The 14,622-nt window shown below is 43.0% G+C and overlaps 1 non-coding gene and 1 pseudogene across 1 annotated transcript; both read left to right on the forward strand.

The window, feature by feature from the left end:
- Positions 1 to 9,600: 9,600 nt before the first annotated feature.
- LOC100950487 lies at positions 9,601 to 10,362 on the forward strand (annotated as a pseudogene).
- Positions 10,363 to 14,091: 3,729 nt separating this feature from the next.
- On the forward strand, positions 14,092 to 14,195 carry LOC111723676. The gene has a single exon (XR_002772176.1). It is a non-coding gene; the product is annotated as a small nucleolar RNA U13 (small nucleolar RNA).
- Positions 14,196 to 14,622: the final 427 nt, after the last annotated feature.

Consider the following 14,622-nt stretch of genomic DNA (forward strand, 5'->3'; position numbering starts at 1 on the left):
CAAAGCATGTTGCTTCGTCTGGATGAACTATTTTACAGCCATTAAAAGCAATCATTCTAGGTGCATGTCTGTGGTACTCGGTCCCATTCACAAACCTCCTGCGAGTCCTGCTGGGCGGCTGTGTCATGATCAGAGAACAGCCACCCTCTCAGAACAGATCCCTGTTCAAGCATTTAAGCAGGTCAACGCCAAGTTCTTCAGTGTTCCCAAAGCAGGTGTCCAGCCTAAGCCAGAGCACGTGAGATGCTCCTTGGCAGTGGGTCAGTAGGAGTTGGCAGTGGGCAGCAGCTTGGTAACTTACCGTCGGCCCTGCACACAATTGGGCTGAAGCATGGCTGTATGAGTTCTCAGCCCAAATTAAGAGGATAGCCAGACCCTTTGGGAGGAGAAGCAGCCAAGTGCATTCAAAGAGGCTAGGAGGGCCTTTGACTCTGTGCTCCATGTAACTGTAAGACAGTCCTGATGAACTAAGCTCCCAGTGCTTGTGTGCCACCTTCCCCTTGAACCTGGACTGGACCTGGGACTCACTTGTAACCCATAAAATATGGCAGAAGTGCTACTGTATGACTTCCAAAGTTAGGTCAGAAGAAAACCTTGCTGCTTCTACCTGAGGCCCTTGGAACATTCTCTAAGAGCCCTTAGTTCCCATGTAAGAAGTCTGCCATTCAGGGAAGCCCACATGTAGGCACTCTAGTTGGCAGTCCCAGCAAAGCTCAGCTTTCCAGCCTCTCCCACGAAGGCATCACACACCCGAGAGAACACCCCGCAGAACAGCCCGCAGAACAGCCCGTTCATAAGCTGAATCCATCCAAGTGACTTCAGGTGATGCCACATGGAGCAGAAAAATTTCTACCTGATTCTGGCCCCAAACTCTGGCCCACATAATTATGAGATATGATAAAATAGTGATCATTTTAAGCTACCATGTGGGGAGTAACTAATATGCAGCAATATACAACCAGCATATCACCACTAGACGATGCTTAAGAATAAACTCATTACTCAAAAGATAGGTAAAGAATCAAACATTTATCTTGCTTTTATGAATTGTGCTTCAAAGTCACCAAGTAGTTGATGAGGTCAAGTTCTTCTTTATAGAAGCATTACAGGTAATAAAGAAAGAAGGGTTGCCAGCATTAGACCTGAAATCTCTGAGGACATAATGGCAGTGGGCCATGATTATCAATGACTGCTAAAAATCACAAGACCAGCGAGGAACATTATAATGGAGGGATCAGGCTGCAAACACGTGAGCCCACCGATCAATGTCTTCTCGAACCAAGATGAGAGAAAACCAGACACCACACCTCCTGATGTGAGGCAACCAGAAGTACACGGCACCACCTCTAGAACTTTCTTGCCCTCAAATTCAATACTCTTGAATGTGATACCACTTCTAGAATTCACTACCAGGGACCAGAGGAACATGTTCAATGATCTCCTGGGGATGCAGTCAGAAAATCCAGAACATGGAAAACCCTGCAGGTCAACCAAGTTTCTTCAAAACATAAATTTCTATAAAGTAGAGAAAGAAGGGAAACCTATTTTTTTAAAAAAAGAGAGAGACACATCAACCAAAGTCAGTGTGTAGTCTATCTCTGGGTTCTGAGCTTAAATATACTCTATATCCCTTCCTGGGGGGTTGATATTGGACCTGACCTCTGAAGAATAAAAAAGACCTAAGAGGCAAGACACTGGGAAAGGGTGCATGTGTTTATTTATTTTAACATTGACTAGGTATTTGATGATTTTAAGAAATTATTTTTAATTTTGGATGTGATATGATAATGTGGGTGATTCTTTAAAGATAAATGATTTATTTACAGATATGTGCATCTCAGATACATCTGGGACTGTCTTCAAAATAATCCAATGGTAAGAGGGAAATGGATGGATGGTATATAATGAAACAAGATCGGCCATGTCCTGATCATTGAAGTGAGGTGATATGGATTTAGAGGTTTAATATGCTAATGTCTCTACTTCTATATATATATAATTTAGATTTTCATTAAAAATAAAAACAAATAGTGCTTGCAAAAATAAAAAAATATTAAAAAGATTGGGGCGTCTCCAGTGAAGCATGTCTCTGGGTGACTGAGCACAGTCAAGACATTCTTTACCTCTCTCCCTTGTCACCAAATCCTCCTGTACTTACAGGATGAGAAACCCAAAGAGTTGAAGTCACATTTTAAGGATGCATAATGGAGAGGAGTTTGGAGAGGGAACAAAATTATTAAGGAGGATTATAGCGTCACCACTCTCCACTCCACACAATGGAGTTTGCTGCTTTTAACTGCCTTAAACAAGTCTTGCTTCATACCAGAGCTGCGACTCAAGGAGGCGTCGCCATGGGAAGTGGATCCTGCCCAGGAGATCAAATCTTTCCTCCTGGCTGGGTCGTTGAGTGCAGGCTTTCTGCCTATACAATAAGAGAATGCATGTGGTTCTTAGAATGTACTTGAAATTCTTTTTCCTCTTCATGGTGTCTTTGTGGCCAGGTATCTCAGAAGGCCCAGGAATGAAGGCGCCTCTGGATAAAGTGGTTGTCTGGCCTCTAAGCGGCTAGGGGACCCAGTAAGTGACTGCATTTCTGTATGTCTCTGTTTCCTCATATGCAGTGAGAAGCAAGAGAGCATAGGACTCCCCAGTGAGCTCTGGAGACATCTGGTTCTGCAACACACCAGCTGTGTAAGCTTAGTCAGCTTAAATGACCTCTCTGTGCCTTCTTCCCTACCGCTAAAGTATGGATGATAACATCCACCTTACGTTGTTGTTGAAAGGATAAAATTAGCTAATATATGTAAAGTGCTGAGCCTGGAACCTAGCAGAGTTCACTCTCAATAAATAGTTACTACTATTATGTGTATTTATTTCTCCATAAAATGAATATTGGATCTAATGATCATTAAGAGTTCTCCTAATTCTAATGTTTGAGGATTCAGATTCATTTATCAATAAACTCTACACCAGGCCACGGTACTAAGGTGAAAGCATGCTTGACATTCGAGTTAGGGGCTAAAGTCAGCATGTTAGGCAAAAACTCAGCATTTAATGCTTGAAAATTCCTCCACCATCAGCTGACCACCCGAACATTTGCTTCCCCATGCAGAGGTGCTGCTGGGGTGTGCAGAGCCTTCATGCTCCAGGCAACAGAGTGGCATTGACTAAGGGATCTTTCAGGATGTGGCCTCTTATCTCCTCCCAGGACCTGGACTATGAAAGCCATAAACCCTCCTCCTTGAAGAGCAAGGCTGTGCTCCTTCCATTGCCAGTGAGCCCCCAGCCCCAGTTCTGGATGAGAGAATGGACAGTAGCCTCAGCAGTCACCTTCCTTGAAGTTCAAGGCTGCCACAAGACTGTCATTGCCCAGTGGCCGGGAGGGAGCATGCTGCATTGGTGGGCTCCCGATACCTCCCTGTGCAGCCACACCCCCATGACCTATTCTACTCTCTCCACACACTTCCTGAGTATCTGCCACAAACAGGGTGCTGCACTGGGTATCTGCAGGAGCGGAGTAAGCTGAAAGGTGCCTTCCCCCCAGGGCTGCACAGACAGCAACAGTAAGGTGTGGCAGACAGGGCCAGAGGAAGGGCCAGAGATGAATGGGCTGCAGGGCAGGGTACTAGAGACAGGAAGCATGCCTCCACCTTCCTGGGGGGTGATGCTGAACTTGGCCCTTGCAGGAGGGGAAAGATCTAAGGGGCAAAACATTGGGAAAGCATAAGGTGAAGCCTGGAGGCCCGAGAGATGGGCTGCATCTGAGTCATGCCGGGTAGATCATGGTCAGTTGAAGGGGGAAGTAAGACTGGAGAGGACATTGGGGCCTAGTGGCAAAAGGCCCTAAAGTCAAGCCAAGAAGAGCAGATCAGATTGTGCAGGTAGCAGAGAGCCGAAGGACCAAGCTGGGAAGAGAAGAGGCACCAGTTGGTGTGAAGCATCCTCCGTGCCTGCCCTGCACCTTCCCCTGGGTGTGAAGCATCCTCCGTGCCTGCCCTGCACCTTCCCCTGGGTGTGAAGCATCCTCCGTGCCTGCCCTGCACCTTCTTCTGGGATGGTGCATGCAGCGTCCCAGGTATGGAAAGCCCAGCTATGAATCTTTCAGTCCCATGATCACTTCTTCCTAGAGCAGCTTCAGTGGCAAATACAGGGTCAAGAGAAACCTTTAAGTTTCTCAATACATGTGCCCTTCACCGCTGCAGAAGCTACACCAGGATGGAATGAGGGGGTGGTGGAGAAAGTGAAGGCTGAACACCAGGGGGATGTTAACTGCTGGTAGAGTGGCAGATTAAGTGACCTGAAAGTTCCTGCTGTGACGCTCCCAGAAATGCTGGATTGAAAAAACATTTAAATCATTTTAAAAGTATAGCAGAACTTACAGGAAAATGAGGGCATGTTCAAGATCAAAACAGAGAGCTGAAAACAGGAGCTGGAAGAAGGCTCCAGCCCCCTTGCAGAGTTTGAAGCAGGAGATGTCAGGACAGCAGTGGAAGTGGGAGGCAGCCTTCCACTTCCCCAGCCTGGGAAGGATGTGGGCTAGCAGGTCTCCCCAAGAGTCTCCTTCTGTGAGGGCTCCCAGGTCCCTGGCTGCCCTCTGCACACCACATGGGGCTTGGAAAAGCTGCCAATACTCTGTCTAGGGAAATGACTGGTACGGCGGAAGAGCCCCTGACCTGGCACTGCCTTTAACTTCCCATATTACTTCTCCCCTTCTCTAAGTTTCAACTTTATCATATTTTAGCTGGAAATGATCTCGCCGGAACTGACCTCACTGGGCTGCTGAGAGCACTCATTCATTCAGCAAATAAAATTGAGGAGGGAGTGTGGCAAGTGCTGGGCTGTGATACAGAACAGGGTGAAATCCTGCCTGCACGGAGCGTGCTTCCTAGTGCTCCTCAAGCTCAACAGACCCAAACCCATACTTACCATCTTCACCCCAAAACCTGCTCCAGCAAGGGAGTAGATCTTCCCAGGCAGCCTGTGTACACAGAGATACCGGGTTACCTTGTCACCATCTACTTCCTTGCTGGGTTCAAAAGATGCCATCTCCCAAGGTTTCTCCTTGGCTTTTGGCAATTTCATAGGGTAAAATCTTGAGGAAAGGAGTTCCAGGCAGAGGGAACAGCTAGTGCAAAAGCCTTAAGACAGGAAAAAATTGTGCCCAAGAAGTGAAAAACAGGTCATCCCTGAGCGTGGTAGATGAGGAAGAGACAGGTTCAAAAGGAAGCTGGAGAAATGAATAGGAGCTGGGTCACACAGACCTCTGCAGGCCAGGCTCAGGAGTTTATACTTTATTCTTTTTTTTTTTTTGAAACAGAGCCTCAAGCTGTCCCTCTGGGTAGAGTGCTATGGCATCACAGCTCACAGCAACCTCCAACTCCTGGGCTCAAACGAGTCTCCTTGCCTCTGCCTCCCAAGTAGCTGGGACCACAGGTGTCCGCCACAATGCCTGGCTATTTTTTGGTTGCAGCCATCATTGTTGTTTGGCGGGCCTGGGCTGGATTCGAGCCTGCCATCTTAGGTGTATGTGGCTGGCACCTTAGCCACTTAAGCCACAGATGCCAAGCCTAGGCTTTATTCTTGAAAGCTGTTTAAGTGCTTGAAACAGAAGAGTTTGTGCATTAGTTAGGGTTCTCCTGAGAAACAGAGAAACATCCTATCCTGTATCAATAGGATAAATATAGGTACAGATATAGAGAAAAAGATTTATTACAAGGGATTGGCTCATGTGATTTTGGAGACTGAGAAGTCCCACAGTCTGCTATCTGTGATGGCTGGTGTCTCACAGCAGGAGAAGATATATGTCCCAGCTCCAGAAGAGAGAGCAAATTTGCCCTTCTCTATGTTTTCTCCTCAATGGACTCATGATGCTCACCCACATTGGTGACGGTGGATCTTCTTTACTGTCTACTGATTCAAATGTTACTCTCTTCTGGAAACACTCTCACAGACATACCCCCAAATAATGTTTTACCACCTCTCGGGTAGTCTTAACCCAGTCAAGTTGACACATAAAATTAACCATCACCAGTTGGCATGACCTGATCTGGATCTCTAAATATTTACTTTGAATGCTGAGTGGAAATAGAAATTAAGGAACCAGAACATAGCAGGGATCTAGTTAAGAGACTGCTGCAGTCGTCTAGGTGAGAGTTGATGTTGGATGGGACCAAGGTGTGATCATGATGATGAAGGGGAGTTTCAGATTCTTAATTAGTTCTAGAGAGACATTCAACAAGACTTGAGTATGAGGGTAAAGAAATAAATCATAGATACGTCCAAGGTCGTAGGCCTGCTGATCTATGTGATAGGCATTGTTTACTGAGATGAGAAGACTGGGAGAGGAACAGATTTAGGTGGGCGGAGAAGCAAGAGTTTGATTTGGAATAAGAGAAGTTTGAGACACTTACTAGACACTCACGTGGAGGTATCAAATACAAGGTAGATGTAATAAGCATGGAGTTCCAAGAGGTGGGTGGGACTAGAGATAGCGTTTTGGGAGGCACTGCTCCATGGAGTACATTTAAATCCTTGGGCCAGAGGAATCACCATGAGAGCTAGAGAAGATCAGTGGCCAAGACTTAGAGCACTCTGACATTCAGATGTCAAGCAGCAAATGAGGTGGCCTGCTAAGGCATCTACACAGGGGCACACAACAGGATTCAATATTTCAGAAGGCAAGAGAAAAATGTAGTTCAAGAATGGTGGGGTCAACTACATCAACCATATTGGATGTTGCTGAGAGATCAAGTAAAGACAGAAAAGTGAGCACCACTAGAGCAGGCGTCCTCAAACTATGGCCCGTGGGCCACATGCAGCCCGTCTATGACATTTATTTGGCCCGTTGTGTATTTTTGCCGCTGCTGCCTGTCTTGCTTAGCACCGACTCACCCCGGGGCCCACAGTCCGGCCCTCAAACTGTCTGAGGGACAGTGAACTGGCCCCCTGTTTAAAAAGTTTGAGGACCCCTGCATAAGAGATTATCAATGACCTTGTGAAAAACAGTCTCAGTGGGTCAGAAGAAGGAGATCCACAATGGCACAGGGCACAGCAGAGAATCAGAGATGAGGAAGTTCAGGGAAAGGGCTGCTGGAAGGACAGCAGAGAAATAAGACAGCAGCTTCAGGAGAACACAAGGCTCTGCAAACACCAGAGCTACCAGAAAAGTCTGCATTTTGCAGAGAAATTATGTGAGTGGAGAGAAAAAAACTGGAGATGCAGCAAAGATGGAAGAAGAGTTACAGAAGCAAAGTCCTTTGAGAAAACAAGAGGCCAGAGGATCCAGTTCATGAGTAAGGGGTGTATCTTCCAGTAAAAGCAAAGAGTTTTCATCCATAGCAGGAAATACAGAAATGCAGGCAGGAAAGACCAACACAAATTCAGATACACTGGGAGGTATACGGGGAAGATAAAGCTCCTCCTGTCTAACTGTTTCTATTTTTTCAACAGAACAGAGGTGAAGTCACCAGGTGAGGAAGGGAGAGGATAGTGAGGTAGTGAGTGAACTCCCCCTCCACCCAGAGGTGAGAGGCCCCAGGGAGAGGAGCAGAAAAGAGGTAAAGATGTGAAGTAATAGCTTTGGAAAGTGGGAAGTGAACACACAGAGAAAGGTAGTAGGATTGCTGAGCAAGGCTGAGTGCTCACTGGAGATGTGGTCATGAATTTAAAGTGAGACCAGTTGGTCTGGACATGTGCTTTTCTTCCATGATGTTTACCTGCTTGAGTTCAGGTATGTAGTAGGCAGACATAGGGTTTATGCAGAGAGTAAATGTAGAGGAAGAGAAGTAGAGCAGGAAATTAAAACTATGTGAAATGGAATAGTTATGCTGATGAGCCAACAAAATTAAGCTGGTTAAAGAAGGAACTGAGAACCTGACAGAAATGGCAGATAGTGAAAAAGCGAGAGGGCTGGTATGTTGGAAGTTTGATGAGATGGATTGGAAATACTACCCCAAGGAGCTGGAATGGAAGGAGGTGACAGTCAGAGAGTGGGATGCCTGAGTTTTGGGTTATAGATGTGACATAGGAATGGATGGCTGTGCGCCTGGAGTTAGATCAAAGGGAGAGATCAAAGAGGAACAGATCAAAGAAAGACATGGAACTGGAGGGCAGCGTGCGGGATGGCTTATCCATGTGCATGTTGAAGATACCAGGAATGGTGTTGAGAAAAAGGATGGACAGGAAGTCAGTGTGGCAGTGCTAGAGACAATAATGAACAAGAGTAAGTAGTGCCTTAACATGGACTCAAAGGAGTGGCGCTTTGAAGGGAGAAGGAGAGGGAAGGGACTTGGAAGCAATAACAGAAAGCAAAGAGGATCTACCCAACCCAAGGCCCAACCCCACTTCCCCACCTACCCCACCTCAGGCCCTCAGGCACCCTGTGTTTCAGAGAAAACACACCTGCCACTTGAACGGGTCACAAAGGAAATGATGTTATGAACAGACATTCAGCTTTCATTTGATACAAAAGGGAAATGAACACTCAGAGAAGACCAGGCCTTTGGGAGAAGTGTAACTGATGGCCATGAGTTCCCAAACCCACACAGGAAAGGCTTGGGAGCACAGAAGGAGCAGGAAATTGAGTCAGAATAGAGACTGTTGAGAATGGTGTGGGGATTAAGGTGCCCTTGGCTTGAAGAGATGGATTTCTGGAGATGAATGAGATGGGCAGCGACGTAAGGCACCTTGATGTTAGTGTGTAGGGTCTCATGGAGAGATCCGGATTTGAGACAAGGCATGTAGCTGGGCAACACTTCTCTCTTGTGCCTGTGAGTAGTACAGAAATCACAGGGTGAGTACCTTGGGAGACTGTTCTCTCAAGTAGCTAGCCGTGGAGTTCATGGTAGGGCTTCTGGGCAGGGGCCATCTGCCTTGACACTGGATCCCGAGGGCCAACTTCTCTCTCTCTGGTGGTGCCCTGCTGAGATGATCTGGAGCACAAGGTATCAGAGCCTGCTACTTCGCTCCTGGGTTGGCAATGATGTGACTGGCAGGCTCCCAAGTCTTTCCATATGATTGCCATTCATGTCAATACCACGGCAACTTCTCTCTCTCCCATCCTCAAGTTATCAGGGAGAATTTTTGTTTTTCTGTCTTGATAATAATCTTAACAAATAACAAAATCCTATTCTATATCTTCTAGATGTAGGGCTACCAGATAAAATATAGGATTTCCAGTTAAATTTGGACTTCAAGAAAATAGCAAATACTCTCATAGTATAAATATATCCTAGATATTGTATTTGATATACTTATACTAAAAGATTAGATTTGATAACTATTGCTACATGATGGCAGTGCTAAATATAAATATGTGTATATTTATATTTATTATAAATAGTATAAAAAAGAGATTTGTTATAAGAAATTGGCTCTCACAATTTGGAGGCCAAGTCCCAGAATCTACAGAGGGAATCAGCAAGCTGGAGACCCAGGAGAGCCAATGGTGCAGCTCCAGTCCAAGTCCAAAGGGCTGAATACCAAAAGAGCTGATGGTGTGATTGTAAGACCTGCAGGCTCAAGACCCAGAGAAAAGGTTGGTTCAGAGAAGACCTTCAGCATTGTCCTGATGGAGCTGAGACAGGCCCTCTGGTTGGAGATATGTGTAACACACCAACTTACTATGACTTAGGAAAGGCTGCCAAGGATGTCTTCAATAAAGGAAATGGGTTTGGCATAGTCAAAATTAATCTGAAAACCAAGTCTTGTAGTGGAGTGGAATTGTCTACTTCTGGTCATGCTTACACTAATACAGGGAAAGCGTCAGGCTACCTAGAGACCAAATATAAGGTCTGTAACTATGGACTTACCTTCACCCAAAAATGGAACACAGACAATACTCTCAGGACAGAAATCTCTTTGGAGAATAAGTTGGCTGAAAGGTTGAAATTGACTCTTGATACCATTTGTGGACCAAACACAGGAAAGAAGAGTGGGAAATTAAAGGCTTCCTATAAACGGGATTGTTTCAGTCTTGGCAGTAATGTTGATATAGATTTTTCTGGACCAACCATCTATGGCTGGGCTGTGTTGGCCTTTGAAGGTTGGCTTGCTGGCTATCAGATGAGTTTAGACACAGCCAAATCCAAACTATCACAGAATAATTTTGTCCTGGGTTACAAGGCTGCAGACTTCCAGCTGCACAGTCATGTGAACAATAGCACTGAATTTGGAGGTTCTATCTACCAGAAGGTTAATGAGAAGATTGAAACATCAATAAACCTTGCTTGGACAGCTGGCAGTAATAATACCCGTTTTGACATAGCTGCTAAATACAGGCTGGACTGTAGAACTTCTCTGTCTGCTAAAGTAAATAATGCCAGCTTGATTGGACTGGGTTATACTCAGACCCTTTGACCAGGAGTCAAACTGACCTTATCAGAAAGAACTTCAATGCAGGAGGTCACAAGGTTGGGCTGGGATTTGAACTGGAAGCTTAAGTGGTTTGAGTAGAAAGAACATCAGATTTGCCCTTGGAAGTGAAGATAAATGAACCCACTATGTTTTGGCCTTAAAATTCTTCTGTGAAATTTCAGGAGTGTGAATGAACTTTTTATTTTTCCAAAGAATTGTAAATCCTCCCCAAACTCAAGTCTAGAGATGGCAGGTCCATCCCAAGGGAGGTGCTGGAAGGCCTGCCTGGCAGTTGTCCTGTTTGTGCCACATTTCATTTCAGTTCTGCAGTGTTAATTTAAATGTGTTCTTCAGTGACAGTGTAGTGTCACATTAAAGAAAATGACCCAACCCTCCAGTTTGTACATCACGTTCTGCATGTCCCCTGCCACTTTTTCATGACCTTTGAATATATGAGTCTCTGTGCTGTAGTGGAATCTTTGGTTTTGCATCAGAGTAAAATAAAACAAACCCATGTTTTTATGTTTTGGAACATTAAAAAAAAAAAAAGACCCAGAGAAAAAGTGTCCCAGTTTGAAGGCAGTCAAGCAGAAAAATTCTCTAACTCAGGTAAGAGTTAGGCTTTTTTTTTTTTTTTCTTTTTCCAGACAGGATCTCACTATGTTGCCCAGATTGGGCTCCAGCAATCCTCCTGCCTCAGCCTCCCTAGTAGCTGGGACTACAAGCACGCACCACTGTGTCCAGCCTTGGTCAGCTTTCTTACTCTAGTCAAGTGTCAACTGATTGGATGAGACCCACTCACACTGGGAAGGCAATCTGATTTACTTAGTCTACTGATGTGAACATTAATCTTATCCAAAACCACCCTCGCAGAAATATGCAGAATAATATTTGACTAAATATTTGGGCACCCCATGACTCAGTCAAGTTAACGCATCAAACTAACAATTACACTGTTCCTGTTTGCACTGCTTGTGATGGAACTGGAATCAAGCAATAGTATTTTATTTGTAATAGTTAACGGGAAAAGGAGGGCAGAACTAATCTGAAGGTGCGATATGGTCATATTAACTAAAGATGAAAACAGTATCACAGCCCTGTAAGAAGCAAGCTTTCTCAGAGAGGGCTGTGGGAAACTGAGTCACCCATGCATCCAGGATTACAGTCATGACAAATTCAAAAGAAACCGACTCTTAGCAGCTCAGTCCCACAGAACTATAACATTGCAAATAGCCATTTAGTGTTTTCAAGAGAAACAAATCCATCACATTAAATATATCAGTTTAGGGCAGTGCCTGTGGCTCAAACGAGTAGGATACCAGCCCCATATACCGGAGGTGGTGGGTTCAAACCTGGCCCCGGCCAAAAACTGCAAAAATAAATAAATAAATATATCGGTCTGGATTTTGATTTTTTTGTGTGGTATAATATTTAATTTATAAATTTGTTTTTGGTTTTATTGGTTACAAGGAAGTTAGATCTAGTGTTATATCTGTATATACTTCAAAAATAGTAAGGTAAAACACATTTAATTCAATAATGAAGAGTCCATGAGTTTTTGTCCTTTAAATGGGCCCATTATCCTGTTATTCCTAGTTTGGGAAACATTTATAATAATGTTAATGTTCTATGAGTCTTTTTAGGTGACCTGGAGCATTTCATTTGCAGAATTCAGTGATCTAGATATTATTATAGGGTTTTAAAATAATAAATTGAAAAAAGAGTGTACTGTGTGCTACCTTGCATTTGGAAACTATTGTACATCAAATCTCCTTTAGATATACACAAAGAAGCATTTTAGGGACTAAAAAACTCAGAGAAATTCAACAGAAAAAAAAATGGCAAATGTTGTTTCACTCAGTGTCTCCCAAGCTGATTTGAGCAAAGAACACCTCCACTGCAGCATCTACCAATACCCTAAGGAACAGCTTTCCTTGAAATATTAGTTTGTAAAACACTCATCTATAACAGCATCTAGAATAGGGACCAAGGACCCCCTAGAAATCTAGTGATGCCTGTGGACATCTTCTTAGAATAATGTTTCAAAATGCAGTAAAAAATATATTAAAAAATACATGGAAACAAATTAATACAGTCTTCAAAAATAACTTTAAAACAAATGGAAAACCCAAGGGAGAGGAGAAGGAGGAAAGGACAGAAAAAAATATCTAAAGAGATACTAGCCAATTCCCATATAGTATATGATTTCTTTATATGAAGCATTTAGAATCAGCAAATCTGTATAGACAGAAAGTACATTAGTGGCTGCTTGGGGTGAGAGTGGAGAGTAGTGAGGAGAATTGGGTAGTAGTGGCTAAAAATAAAACATTCTAAAATTGATTGTGGTAATGGATGCATGCCATCCACGCATATAATAACATACATTTAATTCTACATTTTAAATGGATGCATTGTATGGTAGGTAAATTGTATCTCAGTAAGTCTGTTTGAAAACTAACGATAACAATTTCCCAATTACATTGAAAAACATAAATGCAAAGATCCAAGAAGCCCAATGAATCCCAAGCAGAAGAAATATGTAGAAAGTGACACCAAAGCATATCATAATCCAATAGCTCAAATAATAGCTCTGGGGTAGAAATAACCCAAATGTCCATCAAGTGATGGATGGACAAACAAAAATGTGGTATACACACACAACAGAGTATTATTCAGACACAAAAGAAATGATGCAGTGATGTGTCCCACAATGTAGACAAACCTTGAAAATATCATGCTAAGTGAAAGAAGGCAGCCTACATATTTTATGATTAATTTTATTCCATATTCCATTATGAAATATTCAGAATAAGCAAAGCCATGAGACAGAAAGCAGATTAATGGTTGCCAGGGCTGGGCGAGGGGGAAACAGGGAGTGACTTCTTAATGGGTACGAGGTTTCCTTTGGGGGTGACAAAAATATTCTGATGCTATAGTGGTGATAGTTGCACAGTATTGTGAATGTACCAAATATTGCTGAATTGTATACTTTAAAATGATGGATTTGACGTTTGTCTATTTTATAATATTTACTTAAACCATAATGAGATACACTGCACATCTATTTAAAGACTAAAAACCTGACCATACCACGTGTTGGCAAAGATGTTGAGGAACCAGAACTCTAACATAATCACTGATGGGTTTGTATGTTACAATCATGTTAGAAAACAATTGGTGGTTTCTTTAAAAGTTAAACAGACACCATCTACCATAGGATCCAGCCACTCCTCACCCTTTCTCCCAAGAGAAATGAACCCACATGTCCACACAAAATCTTGTACACAAATATTCATCACAACTTTATTAAAATAGACAAAAATGGGAAACATCCAAAGTCAGAGGAACGTACAGACCAATTTGGTATGTCCATAATTGAAATACTACTCAGCAATATAACAAGAATGAGCTACTGAACAAGCAACAAGCCGATGACTCTCAAAAGAATTATACTAAGAACAAGGCAGACAAAAAATGAGTACATACTATATGTCTCCATTTATATAAAATTTTAGAAAGGGCAAACTAGGCCATGGTGACAAAAGCAGATCAGTGTTACCGGGTGACTAAGTGAAGCAGGTGGGAGGGGAAAAGAGAAAAAGCTTTCTAAGGCACACATAGAAACTCTTGCACATTATGGATATATGTTCATTATCATGATGGCAGTAAAGGCTTCACATGTGTGTACAACACACACCAAAACTTATCAAATTGCATACTTTAAATATGAGTTTATTGCTCCTTCTGTAGTTCATAAGTGTGGTGATTGGGTTTTCATGCACATGTGTGAGATGTGCCTCTCACAAATCTTGTTATGAAATCGGCACATTGCCCGTCTGACATGAAAAAATAAATAAATAAATATGAGCTTATTGTATGTTAATTATATCTCAGTGAAGCTCTGAAAAACATTTTAAAAGTATATGTAATAAGAGATGGTTAGGGAAAACAATGTAAATCAAACAAATATTTTCCATTAGATTGTGTAGCTATAATTTTTTTATCTTTAAAAATTTTAAATCTTGTTCCAAAAGTTGAAGTACATTTCAAAAACTGACTAAGCACTTAATGAATTGTGTTCATTACTATGTTGGTCAGAAAGGCTAGACTAAGCTACAGTAACAAATAAGCCAAATCCACGTGGCTTGTTACCATCATAACAACCAGCAAGGGTTTCTGTTCTTAGTAGTTTCCCTGAGACCCAATCTAGTAAAGCTCGAACACCCTGGAATATGTGGCCTCTGTAGTCAATGTGGCTGAAGAAGAGAG

Source organism: Otolemur garnettii, unplaced genomic scaffold, assembly GCF_000181295.1.
Source record: "Otolemur garnettii isolate 467f Iridium unplaced genomic scaffold, OtoGar3 scaffold00014, whole genome shotgun sequence".
Classification (NCBI taxonomy): domain Eukaryota; kingdom Metazoa; phylum Chordata; class Mammalia; order Primates; family Galagidae; genus Otolemur; species Otolemur garnettii.